General features: G+C 39.3%; 1 non-coding gene and 1 pseudogene across 1 annotated transcript; both read right to left on the bottom strand.

Moving 5' to 3' along the window:
- Positions 1-6,311: 6,311 nt before the first annotated feature.
- Positions 6,312-7,828, bottom strand: LOC147417210 (uncharacterized; annotated as a pseudogene).
- A 480-nt stretch (positions 7,829-8,308) lies between these two features.
- Positions 8,309-8,382, bottom strand: TRNAW-CCA (transfer RNA tryptophan (anticodon CCA)). The gene has a single exon. It is a non-coding gene; the product is annotated as a tRNA-Trp (tRNA).
- Between the last annotated feature and the right edge of the window lie 14,472 nt (positions 8,383-22,854).

Raw genomic sequence — 22,854 nt, forward strand, 5'->3', positions numbered from 1 at the left:
TGTGTATCTTTCAACATTTGTATAATTTGATATAGTCTTTTTTAAAAAAAAAAAAAGGTGTGTCAATTTTATGAACACTTGAATGGAGTGCACCCTACTCTAAGGGGACTTCAATGTACTATTGAGTGCATCCTATTGTAAGGGGACTCTGATGTATTGCTAGAGTGCACCCAAATTTTTGGGGACTCATTTTTTATTTGATTGGGGCCTATGTTGGGTCATATAGTAAAAGAAATTCATTTTTTGTCAATTCATATCGAGGTTGCATTTATTTGGAACTATGAAAGAATTGATGTTTGATGTCAAAATAAAACTTGTAAGTGTGGATCAAAGAATTCATGGACTTTAAATATGTGAGAGGGATCTTTTTCTTGGGCACAAATGTTTGCTTCAAGAATTTTGTCATTACATACTTTATGTGAAAGAGTTTTAGAACCTAAAAGACTTTGAAAACAAAACTATGGAATCTAAGTGCATGTATTCTTGAATGGCTTGAAAGTTGATGTATACATGCATGTCGCCTTGATGAAGTTTAGATTCTGACAAGATGGAAAGATATAATTCTTGGACGTTACCTTTGTCAATTGGTAATAACATATTTAACTTTCTTTTAATATGGGTGGAAAATATATTATTATGTGCATTTGGAACCTAATTGCTTGACCTTCAAACCAAGATTCCTATGTTATTTTTTCATATACTTTTTTGTACTGAATTAAGATTGTGGATGCAAGGTCCACCACTTGTTCAAGCTAGATCTAAGAAAGTATATATACTGAGTCTTCAAACTAGTAAACCAAGGGAAGAGAGAAGCAGGGTCCATCACTTGTCCAAGCTCATCTCTAGACAACATAGAGAGATGTTATGTCTACTAATTGTCCAATATAGTCATGGAGAAATGATAGAAGGTTGATCCACTTGTCCAACCTATCATCTCTAGTAAAATGGGAGGTTTGGCCTTAAGATTCACCATGTAACCAACATATACTTCATTGTATTATGAAGAGTAGAAAAGAAAAGCTCCACCACTTGTCTAAGGTAGTTCCAAAATCAACATGGAGAGAAGCAAGCTTCACCATTTGTCCAAGACAAGATAGGTTCCATTAAAACATGGAAAACCTCATATATGTTGTACATGGAAGCTTTTTTCCAAGGTCCACCACTTGTCCAGGTAGGATGCATTAAAACATGGATAGAAACAAGGCTCCACAACTCGTCCAACCTTTATAGCTGCGAAGTGTACCGTTGTCTAAACTAGGCATGGGAAAATAATAGAAGGTCCACCACTTATCCAATATATTATCTCTAATAGCATGGGAGGTTTGGTCTCAAGATTTAGGAATTGGCTGACTTGTATTTCATTGTATTATGATGATTTTGGTTTTAAAGTCAACTACTTATCCAAGCTATAAGTTTATATCTTGAATGGTATTCTTCCCATCACTTAGAAAACCAATGATATGTTACATGGGAGGGGTTGTTACAAGGTCCACCACTTGTCCAAGCTAGTTTCATTGAAACATGGATGAAGACAAGCTCCACCATTTGTTAAAGCTAGACTCCATTGAAATCTAGAAAATCCATTCTATGTTGTACATGGGGTTTTTGTTTTAAGGTCCAACACTTGTCCAAGCTAAGATCCATTGAAACATGGAGTAGAGAAACACTCCACCACTTGTCCAAGCTAGGCAACATTGATAGTAGTTGGTTTATTTTGAAGATCCACCACGTGTCTAAGCTAACTCTATTGAAACATAGAGAGAAGCAAAGGTCCACCAACTGTTCAAGCTAGGCTCCATTGAAACATGGACAGAAGCAAGCTCCACCATTTCTCCAAGATAGACTCCATTGAAACATGGAGAGAATCAAAGGTCCACCATTTCTCCATGCCAAGATCTAGTTGTCCAACCTATAAGGTTATATCTTAAATGGTAATCTTTCTAATCACTTGGAATACCCATGATATGTTTTACATGGGGTTTTTGTTCCAAGATCACCACTTGTCCAAGCTAACTCTATTGAAATATAGAGAGAAGCAAAGGTCCACCACTTGTCCAAGCTAGTCTCCATTGAAACAAGGAGAGAAGCAAGCTCCATCATTTCTCCAAGATAGGCTAGCATGGATAAGTGCACCTTGAAACCAACCTTCCTATGAGGCAATAGAGCATATGCTACATATTTTATGTATGCCCCATGCCTCAAATTAAGAAGTTATAGATTAGAAGTGGACCTTGCTTAAATGTCACATGCAATAAATTAAGGAAAAATAGCCAAGTGGATTGTATTCCTCAATGGATCCTTGCTTTCACAAGTTGTGAACCTTGAGTCACTTTTACATTAACTTGGACAAGTGGTGACCTAGAAACCAAGCTCTCCATGTTGAGATAAGTTGTAGGTAGGACAGTAGAACATAGACAACGATAATGGATGCAATATACTCCTCTCCTAATAATCCAATTGATTGAAACCATGATATTTTAGTTGTTTTCATTGTGTATTGTATGTGCATAAAGTGGAATGAGACCTTAAGAAAACTCAAATTTTTGACAAAATCTCTATATTTTATACATGATATATTGAAAGTTGTCCAACCTGGGAATTGGGATTTTCCCACTTTACCTAATATGGTCTTGCAAAGTTATGTATAAACTTCCTGTAATAATTGCATAGACCAATAAAAGAACGAAGTTCATGGAAATTTTTGGGTCTAGGCCATGACTGAATGGCTTGAATTTTCTTGGGGTCTACATGTATTCCCTTGCCCGATACAATGTGTCCCAAATTTTCAATCTCAGATTGGAAAATGAACTCTTTTTAGGATTCAAATACAAGTGGTTGTACGCAAGCAGATCAAATACACGTGTTAAGTGCTCTTCATGCTCTTGTTCTAATTTACTAAATACAAGAAAATCATGAATGAATACAATCACAAAATCTTGATGATCAATGAAAATTCTATTCATCATGGCTGTGAATGTGGCTAGTGCATTTGCTGGACCAAGTGGCTGGACAAGAAATTCATAATGTCTTGTTTGTGTAATAAAAGCACTTTTGTAGACATCTTGATCAAAATTTTTGACTTGATGATACCCCGATTTGAGGTCAATTTTACTGAATATGTTTATCCCTTTCAATTTGTCTAATAGATCATCCACTCTAGGAATAGGGAACCTATTCTTGATGGCGATCTTGTATAAAGCCCTATAGTTGATACCCATACAAAAGGTTCCATATTTATCCTTAACAAGAAGTACTAGAGCTTTGTATGGTGAACCACTAGGCCTTCTAAGTCCTTGTTCAAGCAAGTCAGTGATTTGAGTTTGTATCTCCCTATTTGCAGTTGGATTTACATAGTAATGTGCTCTACAAGGAGGTTCACTACCCGATATAATATCTATTTTGTGGTCTTCTGGGCATGAAGATGGAATTCCAGGTGGCAATTCATGCATGAAACAACTTCTAATTTAATGAGAGAAAATCATCATGTGAGGAGTTATGTGAAGTTTTAGTTTCATCCAAAATTTGTTTTACCAGCACCAAATATGTTTTCCATTGTTTTTGAATTCCTCTTTGGCTTGAGTGTGAGAGAGAAGTGAAATTTTTTGATGTGCTAGTGTTGCTTAGATGGATAATTTTTTATTATTATGAGTGAGGGACATGGTACATCTGTTATAATTAATCAACAGATCAAATTCATGAGGGAACGGAATTCCCAAAATCATGACAAGACCATGCAATGGTGCTACCAAAAATGTACATGCTCGAGTAAATTCACAAATGCAAACTTCAACAATGACTTGGATTTTGCAATTAAAACACTGATTATTAAAAATAGTTTTAACTTTGTGAGGTGAAGAAATGTCAGAGAGAGAGAGAGAGTTTTGTGTCAATCATGCAGAAATAAAATCATGGCTACTGCCATCATCTAAAAGAATGGTGACATTTTCACCCTTGACTGTGCCTTGTACTTTAAAAAAAGTATGAGGAGATAAAGGAGTACCTGAAGATAGGTTGAAATCACGATCATACTCAGGAGCATATTCCTCACTGTAATTAGTTTCCACTTCATTGTTGTTGGGATTAGCATCTTCGATGAGGTTAGCTATAGCACCGTTAGGGCGGTTGTTGTCAAAAGTTCTTTGGTTTGGATTTTGGGTGACTCCATTGGATTGGACATTGGGTTAGCCATTGCTCTTAGCAAGACCATTTGGTCACTTATCTACATAGTGGCTGTACTGGAAACATTTAAAACACTTCACCTTTTTGCTACCTTTAGAGTTTTGAGCAGGATGTTGGTTGGAAGAATTTTGGTTGCGTCGTTGTTGTTACCATAGGGTTGAGAAGGTATAGCAGAGTTGTCAAATTTGCATCTCTTGAAAAAGGTACGTCTTTGATGTTTGTTCCTATCAAAGTTAGAAGAGAAAGAAGCTCTCTTATTACGGTTAGTGTTAGTAGTTTGTTCAATGTGAAAAGGTTTTCCACCTTTCTTCTTCTCCACATTAAGAGCCACATTAATAGTCTTTGACAGTGAATGTGGTTCAAACATATCTACCTTAATACCAATTTGTAGTGCTAAGTCAAATGTATACTTACGCTTTAATTTTTTGCGCGACTGACATGTTCAATAGCTTGCAGTTGAATTAAACAGTTCCAAAAATGATCAGTGTAGCCTTGTACATGTTCATTTCGACCTTGTCAAATTAAATCCCACTTGCATCGTGCTTTAGGTTTATACTGTGTGGGTAAAAATTTAGGTAAAAACAACTTTTTGAATGCATGCCAGGTACATGGTCTTCTACCATGTTGTTTGGTGGCGTTCCACCACAATGCAACGCTACTAGTGAGATGATTTGATGTACACTTTATCATTTCACGCTTGGAAAAATATTTATCATGAAAAAAGTCACCTAATTGACCAACCCATGCTAGAACCGTTCTAGCATATTTAGTGCCATCAAAGTCCTTGAAAGTGAAGGCTTTTTTTGCTAATTTTATTTTGCTTTGGATTAGGTGTATATTTGATGCGTACAAAATTCAAGTTCTTGCCTTTGCATGTGTTCATAAGTGAGATATTGTTGCAGATTGGGGAGCTACTACCAGTATTCATGGTGGTTTGGAAGATGTGTCATGATTGCGTGCTTTTCTTTCTTTCTTTGAAAATTTTTTAGTATATATAATTTTTATAAATGAGTGTAAGAGTGTGTGTGTGGTATATATATATATATATGATATGTAGGATAATGCTAAAAAAATAAAAGTAAAGCACAAAGCAAAAATAAATGGTACTTACTTGACGATCACAGGTGAGTCCAGTCCAAAAATATGGTGCACTCAAGTTTTCATTGAGAATAGAAATGAACAATTGAGCGGACCAAGGTCTACTTTCTTTGAATTTTCACACGAAATCCAGATTTTTCTTGTGCTTAAGAAGAACAGTTTGAAAGAAGATCAGCTTTGAATTTGATTACTCTCGGGATAACCCCCCCCCCCACCCTACAGCCCTTTGAATTTTGAATAATGCTTAACGGGTGTATGAAAAAATTCGTATTTGGGGGCCGGGTTCATGATCTGTTAATTGTTAGCAGTTAGTCAATTTGAGCAGGTGTTCTTGGATAAACAAACGAGGGAGAGGTCAGCTTACAATTTACATAGTGGGATGTGTATGGTCAGTTGTACCTGCTGATGGACAAGTTGATTTGGAGAATTTTGCAGAGTCGGGAATGTTGGTGAAATCGGCACCACCAACACTCCCGAGACTACCAAAATGTCTTTCCCAGGGTAATTAATTTACGCTATTTTTAACCCGACTCTGTCAGATTTGAATCAGCAATTTACAAATGCAGCGGAATAAATGAAGAGAGAGGTTGAAAACAAAAATTCTGACGAACTCACTTACATATTAATAATTTTTAATAAAAAATTTTGTTGATTTATCAGTATATAGGTAGTATGCTAAAAATTTTGAAATAATACTAATAGGATTAGTTACTAGCAAAGTTTGCTACGTATACGTAAAGATTTAATCTTTTTTTTTTCCTCTCCTCTTTCTTAGTTAGAAAGAGAAGAAAAACCGGAAACTTTGTTTGTGAAATTGGAATTTGGTACAACTTTCCTACTTAATTCACAGTTGAAGCAGGGAAAAGGTAGGTGTTGACTACTTACTGACTTACACCTCCACAAATTTTTTCTAGAGAGATGATCCTAACCCCGAATAAGCTCCGTAAAAAAATACACCCGGCAAACCTATCACAAGTGTACCGGCTACAGTACCTACCAACCGCAAGGGAACCCTTCCAGTGGTATTTGTCATCTGCCACCACGCCTCCTTCCCGTTCCTTCTCTTTATAGCTGTTAACCGGCCGCGACTCCAGACATGAACGGTCACAAATAATTGGGATCTCGATCTTTTCCAGACAATTTTGTCTAAATTCTAATTAAAGAAATAGTTGGAAGAAGGAACGGCAAGTACGAAAATCAGCAATAGTCCCCGATAAAGGCTTGTACGATTCGGCTCCACGCTCTGCTTATTTGGATTTGGTTGTGTCGTATATTCAGGGCTCGCCAAAAACTATCTCTGAATGAATTGCGTAGCTGATATAGACCCTGGGGAGAAAACCGTAGGTACAGCTAATCCATGGACAGCCAACCATCTAACAGTGAAAATTGGATAAGTTTTATCTAAAGCCGTTGGTTTCTCCTAAAAGGATTTTGTGAATGCATCAACTTGTTCTAGCGAGTCGAAGCGACCAGTTATTAGAGGAACTTCTTGTCGGCTCTCCGAAAAATATTCGTTTGGCCGGGGGCTTCCAGAAACGTCGTAAGCTAAACCTGTACTTACAGACAGCCAGCCTGCGATAAACGGGGAGGGTATAGTAATGCTGTGAATGACCCAGTATCGAATACTAGTGATGATGTCGGCGAAGGGCGCTCTCCTGTATTCCCAGACATGTTTAACTCCGTATCTATCTATCTTGTAATATCAAAAAGACTTCGGTTGTTTCCCGAATGGAGGAAAGGAGGTCAAAGGGGTCGAGGGAAGAGATGCGAGATGCACCGGCAAAAACAAAACCCTTTGAGGGAACGGGAACTCCTATAAATTAGGTTGTCACTATTATACCCGAGGTATACTCAAAATATGCTGGGTCAGTATAGCTATTTCACGTACAATGCGGCAAGGTTACCCGTTACAAGATCAACATCTGATCTAATACTGGTAAAATCTTCGTTTTTACCTATCGTCGTTCATCTAACACGTAAACAATACGGATGGGACTATAGGGCCCGGCTTCCAAGCGATGCAGTAAACCTGTAAACATTAGCAGCAATCTTTCCTGATTGTACTGCCCCGTAAGGTCCCCTGCCCGCGCATAATCGGGCAAGCAAGGCATTACCTTTTTCTACGCACATTGGACCCACAATTAAAAAATTTGAGGAATAGTCCAAAGAAATGGCGAAGACTGATTCCTCAACTACGTAGCTATCGGCCTCGTGGAGGATGAATTCGAAGTATGATTTCCCCGAATCTGCAAAATTGAAAAATTTTAATCTCCCAGACATACACTTGATTAGATATAACGTACCATATTTAAGATTTAAGTAAACAACTTTGATTTGGGGACTCGGGATGATAAACTACCCAAGAAAGTTATATACTAACCCATCTGCTAGACAATCTTGTATTCAGATATATGTTCACTTCACTAAGCTACTTTGCTTTTCTGATGCTCGCATTAACTTTTACCCTAGCTCTATTTGTTGGATTGAACAAAATTCAGATTCTGCAACTCATTACATCATTACTACTTCTCGAAGATAAGAGGAGATCAAAACTAGAAAGGGTCTTTAACACATATCGATTACTAATCCGTCGCACCTACCAACAATCAATTACTAGTTAATGTGTAAGGTATTTTGGTAAGTATTTGTTTGTATCAAATGTTTACAAATTGAAATGGTTGAAGCATTACTCTCTGGAATTGTGTTAGGTTCGATTCCAATAACCCTAGCTGGATTATTTGTAACTGCATACCTTCAATACCGACGGGGCGATCAATTAGATATTCGATGAATATCTAGTTAGATATCGTCCTAAACAAAAGGGATATTTTGGGATTGGGAAGGTAAATGAATTAAAAATATATATGGCGAAAGCCCCCCCCCCCTCCCACCACTATTCCTTTCGAGTATTTTCTGTCCGTATTTCAAAAACAATTAGCAGATGTGGAAGATCGCTTCTACAACGATAATCTTTAGTTCTACGTCCACTTCAATTTTGGGGCGTATCGCTTAAGCAATCCCTAGCAGTAGGCACGCCCTGCAGGATTCGAACCTACGACATCGGGTTTTGGAGACCCGCGTTCTACCGTACTGAACTAAAGGCGCCTCTTTCTGGAAGGGGTTACTTTGACCTATGAAGGAAGTGGGAGTTGCAGCATCTTTCCTCCCCAGCGTGAAGGGAAGAAAAAAGTGTTGACTTCCCTTTTTTTTTTTGTAGGGAGAAAGGAGGTAGAGATCAAGTAAGTGGGGCAACAACTGTCACCCCTGCCAGTTGTTCCACGTATAGGAGATAGGGATGACGGGATTTGAACCTGCGACATTTTGTACCCAAAACAAACACGCTACCGAGCTGCGTTACATCCCTTTTGGTTGTACTTGATACCATCAACCCCTTGCTTGTTATTCGATCCAATTGATTATAATCTTTTCCCACGAATACTGGCTACCGTCGAAGTAGGAATGCATTTTTTGGGAAGCTGCTAATCCCTGCCCTCTCTTTATTTTAATTCCCACTTTTCATTCTCTACACCACTTCTCGACTTAGTATTCTGGAGTCGGGTACTGGAAAAAACTTTATTCTTCTTTCAAGTAAATGTGAGAATTTGATTTAGATATAGTTAGATTTTAAGTAGTAAAGCTGGTGAGGATAAAGGCAAGTAGGTAGGGAAATAAAAAATTGATAAGAAGGAGGATTCCAATGCAACATGTAAAAATATATCTTTCCACAGCCCCTGTTGTAGCTACAATATGGTTTGGCTTACTGGCTGGTTTATTAATAGAAACAAATCGATTCTTTCCGGATGCTTTATTATTTCCATTTCCCTAACTTATTGTTATTAACTAAACCAAAGGAGCCGTGTAGGAACCATACGAAGTGAGAACTCTATGGTTCGTCATACACGTAATAATGACTCAATTTAGTGATGGGAGTGTTTAATCTATTTACTTCATAGGTCGAAACTTCGTAAGTAGTTCGTTTCTATTGCTATGGATCTACATGCGACCCTCACCCCCTCTTTTTGGGGAAACTAATTAAATTAGAGTACATCTGATTCCATGGCCAATACTAAAGATGCAAGGGTAACTATTGCTTTGGAATGTACAAGTTGTATTCAGAGAAAAACCAGTGGAAAATCCGCGGGTCTTTGCCGATACACTACACGTAAAAATCGTCGTAACACACCCGCTCGGCTGGAGTCAGAGAAGTATTGCTTCCATTGTCACAAGCATACCTTGCACAAAGAGTCGAAGAAGTAAAAAAAAAAAAAAAAAATTGCAATTGGTTCGGAGGGAATTGATATCCAACATAAGTAAATATCGGTAGTTACAAAGAAATATCATGAATAAATCTAGACACTCTTCCCGTAGGCGTTCTCCGTCCATTCGTTCTGATGAAACTATTGATTACAAGAATACGAGTCTACTTCGTCGATTCGTGAGTGAGCAAGGCAAAATATTATCAAGACGAATGAATAGATTGACCTCGAAGCAGCAACGTTTGATAGCTACGGCAATAAAAAGAGCCCGCATCTTGGCCTTGCTGCCCTTTTCAAATAACGAAAGTTAGATTATTAAATAGAATAAATTAATCTCTAGCAGATTCTTTAACTTATCAAATGAGCATTTACCGCGAAACAGATGCAATTCAAGGTAGTTTTGAGTTTTGTTGAGTCAAACCGATCGATATCTACGAGGTAGTCTGTCCTTCCGCCCCCCCCCCCCTTTTTTTTTACTACGAGAAATACGTAACTCAATTTGGAATTTGGTTTATTCGCCTCTCTTCTGTCTAAATGAGACTTAGAGAGGCGTAACTTTACCGCCGCGGATCATCAAATTTTTATTTTGCTAACTTTTTCTATGATCATAGAAAAACAGTAGGCATCTGGAGTAGCGATTTGAGCAAGTGTCTTGCGATTCAAGGCAATCCGATTTTTGTACAAACTATGAATTACCGAACTGTGGGTAATTCCATCTCTCCGCGCTGCTGCATTAATCCGAGCAATCCAGAGACGGCGAAAGGCTCTTTTGCTATTATTTTTATCTACATAAGCATAAGCTAAAGACCTACCCCTTCGCTGGTTTGCCGTTCTAAACAATTTTGAATGAGCCCCCCGAAAACCGGACACAAAATCGAGAATGTTTTTGCGATACTTCCGAGCCACAGATCCTCGTTTTACTCTAGTCGTTATACGTATAGCCTCACAAAAATCTCAGATTTTCAATAAAAAAAAAATAATCTATTGATTTTCTAGTTCTTCCATTTCTTTAAATAGTTTTACTTCAACATCCGTAACTAGAGATGTCAATTTTGGGAGTGATAAACTCCGTATCTTCAAAGCATAATTACTCAAATAACTCATTGAAGTTTTTGAAACCCCAACCGCAGATTTCTACTTTGCTTGTTAAGGGTTTCAACGCCACATACCATGTATCCTTCAAACTAGTTGCCTCATGTTCTGCCGAGGGGTGTAAGTAAGTTGCAATACCTTTTTCCTCTTTTTATTCTTACCTCATGTGAGAATTAGATATTCCAATGGCTTTTGCTACTCCGGCTTTCCTTTCCGCAAGTACTCCGATACTCACCTTCCCGCCTACTAGGCTAAAAGGCATACGTTGTACCAAAAATGTTACAGATTCCGATGTTTCCGTGGTCAATTTGTCTTGGCAGTTGGATCCCCCCTATATACCGGAGTATAGACTTGTTCCGAGATCGGATAAGTGGAACTACTGTTGGTGGGCCGCACGATCCCCAATATTTCACTCAGCTTCTTGACGCTTTTTGAATCAGATTTCTTAGTTGATAAAGGAAATCATATGTATAGTTGCGATATTTTATCCGGGGGTTAGCAGAATGGCTGACCCTAGTTGTTGCCGCCGAGGTGTAATTGGCAAAGTAGGTGTGAAAGTTGATACCACCAGCCCAGCCCGACTTCGTTTGATAACTAAATTTTTATTATTACCGATTTACCTCCACCTTCCCAAATTGAAAAGATCGGGTTCGCACCGATTTCAACCACGAATTGCTATTTCCCATCGAAACAGGTGGATTATGAATTTTTTACCACTTCATCTGGTAGATTATCCTGCAGCATTGATCTCCAAATAGTTTAGGTTCTCGATCCAAACAAGTCACACATACACCCTAGTACACACTCCCCGCCGTTGGGGGCACCCACGAAGAGCGGGGGATTTCGTCCCACTCTCCAGCCGTTGCCTCGCCTTCCTAATAAGTTGTTGGTTTGTCGGCATGCTTGAAAACGCAGAAGATTGATCCGGTTTGAAAGATTCTCAACCAATTGGTAAAATTTGACGCATTTTCACACCCAATAAGACCTTTATATTTCCGACCTATCAGAAATAACTTTGCAAATCTGTTTCTATCTGCTTCTAAAGGGGTGAATCATTAACTTAAAATACATGAAACTGCGAAGAAAAAAAAAATTGAATTTCGGGTAATTTTTTTTTTCAATGAATCTTCAGCGTGAAACATTTTCCACCGCTACTAGATCCGCAACACCGTAATCCTGGGCTTCTTCCGCTGACAAAAATACATCTCTTTCCATGTCCTCGGAAATTAACCACAAAGGTTTGCCAGTTCTTTGGGCATAAACTTTGGTTATACAATCACGTAGTTTCGACGCTTCCTCCGCTTCCATGACACATTCTCCAGCCTGTCCGTCATAATATGAACTAGCGGGTTGATGAATCATCACCCTGATTAGGTGACTCTGATTAAGTCTAACTGTACAAGCAGATATTCTGCATACGGCTACCTCATACAACTGCAGTTTAAAGCCAACGAAGTTTGCCTACTTTGATAAATTTATAAGTAAATAAATAGAAATCTATAACTATATTGATTTCTATTTAGGAATTAATCGTTCTTTTGCAGGCCTTTGCTTACTTCGTTGTCGGTCCCTCCCTCACTCTTTCCATACTACATGTATGAAATGGCATTGTTGTATTTCACCATCCTTCCCTATGGAGTACTACGATGGCTCCGTCACTTAATTGCCTTTGCAATCCCGAAGTTTGCTATGTATACCCCCGATGGACGAAGGAATCAACACTGTTCGAATCCCAAATTCTGTTTTTTACTGGAAGGAGAAGAAAAAAAAAAGTTAGGATTTTGATACACCATATATCTTATATGACTTATGACGCTAAGATATATTGAATTTAATCTATGGCAAATCTAACACGAGTTAAAAAGATTTCCTTGATTCCGTTTATCTTTTCAGTACTTCGCTATTTTAATTTTAACTAAATATGTGTGGTGTGGAGAAAATCACTAAGTACTGGTTGCCATGCTATTGTTACCTCAATCGAGCGAAGGCAAAATATTAATTTAGACAAATCATTGGCGCCAAGCGTGGGGCAGTGCTATACGTCTGGTAATCTCTCCTCCAGCCGAAATAGAAGATCCCATTGAAGCGGCGAGTCCCATGCAAATAGTATGTACATCTGGTACAACAAATTGCATCGCGTCGTAAACAGATATTCCGGCTAATACTGCCCCGCCGGGGGAATTTACATACGAATACATATCTTTGGCCTGATCTTCGCTATTTAGATACATCATGATACCAATAAGTTGATTGGCAATTTCGTCATCGACTTGTTGACCTAGGAAAAGAAGCCTTTCTCGATAAAGCCGGTTGATCGGGATAGGTTCCCCCCCCCCGGAACCGTGTAGGTATTGTTGGAAACATACGGCTCTAATGGCTTCCGCAAGAGGAAATAGGAGCAGGGTGGAGGCGCGGGAAAGGATGGATTTTTTCTACACCAAGTTTTCAATCCTGCCCAATTGGGGCAATCTCGCTTTTTCGTTCAAGTTTGTCTGGCCCGTTTGTTTTGAACATCTTGAACTACGTTGCAACTGGCAGTTGGTGCACCGATTGTGCCAAATTCTTCCCCCCCGCACCAATTCATTTCTGTCCGACATTGAGGCCTTCCTTCTAATACAAGGAATCCTTAGGTTCATTTACTACCCCGAAGGGGATAAATCTTGATCACTACTCGTACATATGGAACAAGTAGTTTTTCTCTCCCTCCATTTCATCTATTTTCACATCTCATAGGTTCAAAAAAAAAAAAAAAAAACCTGTTCAATGTTCAAATAGATAAATAATTTTTTTGTTCCGCTATTGTTTCGCACGTATCTTTGGCACGATCGATCTTTGGGATCAAGTGACCGGGGCCTAAACGACTTGTTCATTTCAACTAGCCATAGATTCCGACAGCTAACACTTCAATTGGCAGATTCTTTTTTTTTTTCCATCCATTTGATTACTGGTGGAATATTTGATTTCAGCATGGTAGGTACAAGTCAATTGGCAAAAAAATGGTGGAGACGGTTCCACCGGCCTCGACATACCCGACAAGTTGGACTATACGTCAACCCAAACTGCATCCTCTTCCCCGGGTAGACGAAAGGGCACTTTTGGAACACCAATTGGCATATAGAAATTATCAAAACGTCTTGGAGTTACCTCTGAATTGTGGGCGTAAGTAGGAGTTGGGTCGATAATTATTAAGTTATTTCACATTGTAACACGTTTTACGGCATGGGTCGTTAGATCTCCAATTCTGGCAGATATTATCTAATCCTGATGGGACCAATCCTTACGTTGTTACATGGGGAATGAAAATGCTAAAATATTCACGCCTCCATCCCTATCCGGGGGGGGAGTTGCTGGCTTGTCCCGATGCAGCTACATATTTGGTACAATCAAATAGGCAAAACAAATAAAAATTAGGTTTCTCGTCGAAGATTAAAAACATTGTTCGTTTCCCTCCCACTCTGTCGCTCTAACTACGAGCCAGAATATCTTTTTTTTTTTAAGTGTTTTGTACGGCAACCTCTCTCTCATTTCCCTAGGATGTAACCCTATATTATATTGCAAGAAAGTTACGCAGTGATCAGTTGTCTCCAATATTCAAGAAAGGGGTTTTTCACGGGTTTGCCTTGGTATCGCGTTCACACCGTCGTATTAAACGACCCCGGTCGTCTAATTTCCGTACATCTGATGCATACAGCTTTGGTCTCCGGCTGGGCGGGCTCGATGGCTTCATATGAATTAGCGGTTTTTGATCCATCTGACCCCGTTCTCGATCCAATGTGGAGGCAGGGTATGTTTGTCATTCCCTTTATGACTCGCATTGGGGTATCAAAATCTTGGGGGGGTTGGATTATCACAGGAGATACCTCAACAGACGCGGGTATCTGGAGTTACGAAGGCGTAGCCGCAGCTCATATCATACTATCTGGCTTGCTGTTTCTAGCTGCTATATGGCACTGGGTATATTGGGACCTGGATCTATTTCGTGACGATCGTACGGGAAAACCATCCCTGGATTTACCTAAGATATTTGGAATTCACCTATTTCTTTCAGGAGTACTTTGTTTTTCATTTGGGGCGTTTCACGTAACTGGTTTATTTGGTCCCGGCATTTGGATCTCAGATCCATACGGATTAACTGGAAAAGTGGAACCCGTAGACCCGGCTTGGGGGGCTGAGGGCTTCGATCCATTCATTCCAGGCGGAATAGCGTCGCATCATATAGCAGCAGGAGTGTTAGGTATACTCGCCGGATTGTTCCATCTAAGTGTCCGCCCTCCCCAGAGGTTGTACAAAGCTTTACGCATGGGAAACGTTGAAACCGTATTATCTAGCAGTATTGCCGCCGTCTTTTTTGCCGCCTTCGTAGTTTCTGGAACCATGTGGTACGGATCCGCCGCCACTCCGATTGAATTGTTTGGCCCTACCCGCTACCAATGGGATCAAGGATATTTTCAACAAGAGATAGAAAGACGAATACGATTAGGCGAAGCTGAAAATCTCAGCTTATCCCAAGTTTGGTCAAAGATTCCGGAAAAATTGGCTTTTTATGATTACATTGGCAACAATCCTGCGAAGGGTGGATTGTTTAGGGCGGGTGCAATGGACAACGGAGATGGCATAGCTGTCGGTTGGTTAGGTCATGCCCTTTTCAAGGATAGGGAAGGACGTGAGCTGTTTGTACGCCGTATGCCAACCTTCTTTGAAACATTTCCGGTCGTCTTGGTAGATGGAGAAGGTGTCGTAAGAGCTGATGTACCATTCAGACGAGCGGAATCAAAATACAGTGTTGAGCAAGTGGGTGTAACCGTAGACTTTTTCGGTGGCGAATTAGATGGCGCCAGCTTTAGTGACCCTGCCACAGTAAAGAAATATGCTAGGCGTGCTCAATTGGGCGAAATCTTTGAATTTGATCGTGCGACTTTAAAATCGGATGGTGTATTCAGAAGTAGTCCACGGGGTTGGTTCACTTTCGGTCACACCACATTTGCTCTCATTTTTTTCTTTGGCCACATTTGGCATGGCGCAAGAACTTTGTTTAGAGACGTTTTTGCCGGCATCGACCCCGATTTGGACGCCCAAGTTGAATTTGGTGCATTTCAGAAGTTAGGAGACCCAAGTACCAAAAAACAAGCCGTTTAGAGGATTTCTTCTTACAGATCCCGTCGAACTCGATAATTAGGGAATTCCTCTTTCTCTATACCAGTTACTTGGCCGGATCAAAGAAAAATTGGATCGAAAAATATTTCTTTTTCAAGATTCAATTAATTACTTTAATTGAATAGGTTTAACCACTTCGGATTCAAGCTGATGAAATGAAATTCTACTGGAGTGATACCTACTAATTAGTACGAGAGAGATTTTTTAAAAACACCAATTTATTCCCTAACCCATGGAAGCACTGGTTTACACATTTTTGCTGGTAGCCACTTCAGGTATAATTTTTTTCGCAATTTTTTTTCGAGAACCTCCTAAGGTGCCTAACAGAGGTAAATAAACAAAAGATTCCTTTGCCTCAACCTAGAAAATAGACACACATTTCTGTCTTATCAACGAAATTGTCGAGACAAGGAAAATAAGATTAATTGGAGACCTTCTTCTCCAATTTATGGAGAGGAAGGTCTCCAATTAATCTTCATGTTCTTCGAAAGGATCTCTTAGTTCTTTGGACGGTTTACCAAAAGCGGTATATAAGGCGTAACCGGTAAAGCTAACAAGTGAACGGGATAAAAAAGTAGTGACCAAAGTTGCGGTTTCCGTTGCCATATGACCCAATAGATTTTAATTACCACTCGGTATACTATTATACAAAGTCAGCAAATTTCAACCAGTTGAGCAGGGTCTATGGCTACGAAAGTTCTTGATGAAACTCCTAAAGGGAAACCCAAAATAAGTTTTTTAGGGATGGTTTTGAAACCGCTCAATTCGGAATATGGGAAAGTTGCTCCTGGTTGGGGAACTACTCCCTTGATGGGATTTTTCATGGCTCTATTCGCCATATTTCTAGTTACTATTTTGGAAATTTATAACTCCTCCGTCTTGTTGGACGGTATTGCAATTAGCTGGTAAAAAGGACCGACCCAAGCCCCGCAGCTGCAAAAACAACAGCTGGGGACTTGGTAAGAGACATCGAAAATCGAAGAGGTAGTTGAATCGCGTAATTTTTTTCCTCTCCTATTTCAGATCTTTTAGCAATATGGGTGTGTGATTCGCCGCAATTAATCCGATTCAATAAATAAGAATTTTTTTTTTCTTTCATTTCTTCGACTACTAGTTTTTTTTTTACCACTGATGTCTGGCCGGGTAGCCGATTAATGATTATTACCCGAAACGCGAGAAATTTGTATTAGAAATTTTAAACTAGGATTAATTTACACCAATTTACTGTTTAAGTTTCGTGACAAAGTTGCTACCTAATATTACTGACTCGACGCCCAATCGAGAAATTATCCATGAAATTGCTCTCAACCGGTTCCTTCTCACATTGGGTTGGGGGAGAGAGATACAAATATGCAGGACATTTACAGGCTCGTGTAATTACGAAACACTGGTAGAGGATTTGATGCCCAGCGGGTCTTCTCAGCCACCAATCAAATAAATAGGGTATCTTGTCGATATATAGTGAAAATCTAAGGTTTCGTGATTATTCAACCAATCAGATTAAAACGAGATAAGATCTATCCATGTATGTATTACACTTGTTCTCCACCAATTTTTGGGGATAGATACATTGATAAGGTAAAAAGATTTCTCAAGACGCTAACACTACCGGTTTCTAGGGAGTACAGGCTAACATGAGATTGAGGCGGGATTTAGTTTCGAGGTTTTTGGATCTCCGCCGTCGCCCCCTTCTTTACAAAACAAATGGCGAAGTACCGGCAAAGGACACCTTACTCGAGAGAGGGAACGGCTCTAAGAATCCATTCTCGCCTAAGCTGTATGAAGACAAATCTTCATGTGCAGTTTACAAAGAGGGAGCTACATAGGCTTACCTATCCTGCTAAGGTATATGACTGGTTTGAAGAGCGCCTCGAAATTCAGGCAATTGCGGATGATATTACTAGTAAATACGTCCCTCCACATGTGAACATATTTTACTGCTTGGGAGGAATCACGTTAACCTGCTTTTTAGTTCAAATAGCTACCGGTTTTGCTATGACCTTTTATTACCGTCCAACTGTTACGGAAGCTTTTTCTTCTGTTCAATATACAATGACTGAGGTAAATTTTGGCTGGCTTATTCGTTCTGTTCACCGTTGGTCAGCAAGTATGATGGTACCTGTGATGATTCTGCATGTATTTCGTGTTTATCTAACTGGGGGATTCAAAAAACCTCGTGAATTGACTTGGGTTACTGGAGTGATTTTAGCTGTATTAACCGTTTCTTTCGGCGTAACTGGATATTCCTTACCCTGGGATCAGATTGGTTACTGGGCCGTTAAAATCGTGACAGGTGTACCCGAAGCCATTCCCTTTATAGGATCTTCATTAGTAGAATCGTTACGGGGAAGTGTGAGTGTTGGACAATCCACATTAACTCGTTTCTACAGTTTACACACCTTTGTCTTGCCGCTTCTTACTGCCGTTTTTATGCCGATGCATTTTCTAACGATTCGTAAACAAGGCATTTCGGGTCCCTTGTAATATCTTTTTTTTCACAATAAATAAGTCCAAAGAAAATACATCACATCAAAAGGACCCCCTCTTTTTCATTTCCTAAGTAAATTGATGTTCCGTTGCCGCAAGTACTTACAGATAATAAGTCACTTCGCGGATTGAATTGTCGTCCCAAACTACCGGGATAATACGGTCGGGACATCGAGTAGGAAGAGAAAAAACAATTGGATTATGGGAGTGTGTGACTCGTCGCGAAAATAAATATGTAGGCTATGCAGATATCAAGTTAGATACTGCCACTACGTCTCTCCCCAACTTTTCTTCGGAATCAAGATTTGAAACTTGGGTGTGGAAGCATCTCTCTAGAATTCGGAGAGTTGTTTGGAGAACTTTTTCCATGACCGAACCGAAGATTTTTGAAGGCCTCGTCAAATCCTAAATCTATCTCTACATCCGGACCTGGGACTACGCCAAAATTTTGTATATACGGCTTCTAAGACGATACATACATTTCTTTTGTATCGGCTACCAATTTTCCGCAACAATATCCGCCGTCGGGGTAAAGAAACGATCTAAAGAAATGGATGGCTAAAGTAGTAACGAGTTGAAATTCTATAGGGTTGCAACTGCAGAGTATTTCGCGTAAGTCAAAAATAAAACAATACGTTACGCAACTATAGGATACAAGATAATCTGCGAAGCTTCGTTTCTAGTTAAGGTATTGAGCTGAGTCGGATGAAAGGCCACACTGCAAAATACTTTTTGCGTCTATTCTCTTGTTGTATTACGGAATGGGGCAGTGAGGTATATGCTCGAGCCGTATGGGAAGAAATTCGCACGTTCGATTCTTACGGGGGAGTGAGGAGTCCATCCCAATAACAAAAAAACCTGACTTGAACGATCCTGTTTTGCGGGCAAAATTAGCTAAAGGCATGGGACATAATTACTATGGAGAACCTGCTTGGCCAAATGATCTTTCATATATATTTCCTGTAGTAATCTTAGGGACTGTTGCGTGTACTGTGGGGCTGGCTGTTTTGGAACCATCAATGGTTGGTGAACCGGCAAATCCATTTGCAACTCCTTTGGAAATATTACCTGAGTGGTATTTTTTTCCCGTATTTCAAATACTTCGTACCGTACCAAATAAATTACTAGGTGTTCTCCCGATGGCGTCGGTGCCTGCAGGTTTATTGACCGTTCCTTTTCTTGAAAATGTTAATAAATTCCAAAATCCGTTTCGACGCCCAGTAGCCACAACAGTCTTTGCAATTGGCACCGTGGCCGCCATCTGGTCAGGCATCGGAGCAACTTTACCCATAGAGGGATCTCTAACTTTGGGTCTATTTCAGTATCTCTCTTCCGCTCTGTTTCTTACACATAAGATAAATAGTTAGATCCAGTCTAGGGACTATTTGCTTTGTAGCAAAATTTCCCTAGACTCGTCTGTTTTCGGGTGAAAAACAAAAAAAAAATTATATTTTCTCTCAAATAATAAATTTTCATTTGTTTACTTCGAAGTAACCTAACAAAAAATTGATCCTAACTTCTTAGTTTTCTCTGATCTACCTGTTTTGTTTCTACTTATGGCACAACTAGTCGCCACTTAGTGGCTTATGGTATATTATAGACTTCCAAAACTTCTAATACGTAAAATAAAATTTGGTTTGATAAGGGAAATAGTATTTTTCTTTTATTACTTCCGCCGATTGAGAACTATTTTTTTGTCGGGTAATTCTTTTGCAAAACGGTCCCACAACGCTTCGGACACTTGATCCACAGATTTTCTACCGAAATTCTTTAATTTTGACAGATCTTCTCGGCTATAGTTAAGCAAATCCGCAATTGTGTATATTTCGGCCCTTTTAAGACAATTAAAAGCTCTGGCAGGTAATTCCAATTGGTCAATAAACCTATTTTCTAAAACCCTTTCTTCCAAATTATTCGTATCACCAAATTGAGGTTGTAAAGATGGTGATTTCGTCAAATCAAGAGAATCTTCGCCATTTTCGAAGAGAGATACGTCTCCGCCCCTTACATACAAGAAGGTGGTTGGCAAGTCCATGAGTTTTTCAGAAGCTTTCCTAAGTGCTTCGTGTGGTGTCGGACTGCCATTAGTCCATATTTCAATGAATGAGATTTCCTGCGTCGCTCTACCACTTCCAAATAGATGGATGCTATAATTCACGTTTCGGACAGGCATAAATACAGCATCGATGGGAAATTGTCCCTTTCCGGATTTCGCTAGATTTTCTATACGATATCCGCAATCTTTTTCAATTTCTAATTCAATAGTTAGAGATATTGGTTGGGTAATGGTAGCTATATATTGCGAATTGTCAATTGCTTCGACGCCAGGTGGTAATGATGGATCGCCCGCAGTTACTTCTTTAGGACCTGTTACAGATGAAAATGCCTCTTGAATATCTTCTTTTGAATCGCCCCTAAGCACAATCTCTTTCGGATTAACTAAAGCATCATGTATTGTCTCTTGAAGACCCGTTATTGTGGAATACTCGTGCACGACTCCGCAAAATCTTGCACATGTTATGCTTGTTCCTTCAATCTCTTGTGACAAGGCTCTACGCATGGCAATTCCTACAGTACTGGCTTGACCCCTTTTAAAGGGAGATACAAGGAAACGACCATAATGAAGCCGCTTACTTTCTATTTTGGATTCAAGGCATTTCCACTGAATTGCCTGCTTAGAGGTCGACATCTCATTTTTGCGCATACGTAATTTTTTTCCCCTCCTTTTGATGTGACTAATCACTAGTTAGACGCGTCTCTTTCTGGGGGGTCTACAACCATTATACGGCATAGGAGTCACGTCACGTATGAAACTGAGGATTATGCCGCTTCTGCGAATAGCTCGCAAAGCGGTATCTCTCCCCGGTCCGGGCCCGCTCATCATAACTTCTGCTTGTTTCATACCCCGATCCACTGATGCTTTAATTGCATTCTCAGCCGCAGCTTGCGCAGCAAATGGCGTGCTTTTGCGTGTTCCCTTAAATCCACAGGCACCGGCGGAAGACCAAATAATTACCTGTCCCCGGACGTCTGTGACGGTAATGATAGTGTTATTGAAACTCGCCTGTATATGAATGACTCCTTTTTGAACTCCGCGTTTTCCCCCACGTGAACGAATTTTTCTCGATTTATTTGACATAATTGATTAATCATTTTTATTGGGAAGCTCTGTTTAATTAATATTATTTTTCAGATATAAATATTTATTATCCTTGTTTCTGTTTATGTTTTGAGTTGCAACAAATTACCATGATTCGTCTACGTCTACGAATCAATCGACATTTTTCACATATTTTCCGAATGGAAGCACGGATTTTCGTATCTATAACCTTGAATTAATTGGGTAAATCTACCTGTAGGTTTGCTACATGTTTCTTCGATCTAATCAAGATAGGAAATTTGGTAAGAGAAGTGGTTTGGTTAACTGCCGAAAATCTAAACTGATACCGAAATCTACTGACTATTGTTTGTATGCCTACTTCTAAGGCGGTAGATGATGCGTCCCTTGGTAAGGTCATAGGGACTCAGTTCAGCTCTTACCCTATCTCCTGGTAGTATTCTTATATAACTGCGTCGCATCCTCCCCGATATATGAGTCAAAACTTGACATCCATTATCCGAACACGCTCAAAACGTGGCATTGGGTAAAGATTCTGTAACTGTACCTTCCATGTCAATGAGATTCTGTTTCTTCATCATTTGTAATAAGTAAACCTCCTATTTACATTACAGGTTTCTCCAAAAAAATTCTTTTCATTGAAAACGTAACTGGTGAAAATAAGTAACTTTTGTTTCTGTTTCTCCCTTTCAATTACCAAATATGGCGTAGAATTTCCCCCCCAGTTTTTCTTCGCCTAGCTTCCCGATCTGTAATGAGTCCATAAGACGTTGATAAAATTGCAATTCCCATGCCCCCTAAGATCTTAGGGATTCTTATATGATCGCAATAGATTCTGAGACCGGGTTTGCTAATGTACCTAATAGTTGCCACGTAAGGCTTTTTTTCTTTGCCAAAATATCTCAGTTTAACATCCATAAAGATTTTCCCCCCCTCTGTGTGTTCCGTGACGCTTTTTAAAAAACCTTCTTCCAGTAAGATTTGCACGATACCTCTAGTCATTTTAGTAACTGGTATCCTAGTCATAGCTTTTCTTTTCGTATTCGCATTTCTGATTGAAGTAACTGTGGTAGAGATGGCATCATTATTCGTGAAATATCAATCGGTAATTATTAGAATTGTTTTTACTTTAGTAATTCCTAAAATCTTCAGCCTTTCCTCTTGGCAAAATCTAAATGATATTCAAGGCGGAAAAAAGGTTCTTTCCTTTCTACTCATTTTCATTGGCTATCCTATTGAGTTGTATCTATCTAAATAGATATAGATAGAATAGATATAGATAGATTTTTCTGTATATTTGTATATGTGTATGTATTGGACTATTCGACAATTAATTCTTCAAACCCAAATTTTTAAACGAATTGAAGTTTCTTTGAGTTCTAAGAAATGAAACGAGCTTTCTTTTTTTTTTTCATTAGTTATCACAACACTTCGGGAGCTAACGAGACTACTCTGGCAAAATTACATTCC

Source organism: Adiantum capillus-veneris, unplaced genomic scaffold (genome assembly GCF_014529385.1).
Source record: "Adiantum capillus-veneris isolate H3 unplaced genomic scaffold, ASM1452938v2 Hic_scaffold_325, whole genome shotgun sequence".
Taxonomy (NCBI): Eukaryota; Viridiplantae; Streptophyta; class Polypodiopsida; order Polypodiales; family Pteridaceae; genus Adiantum; species Adiantum capillus-veneris.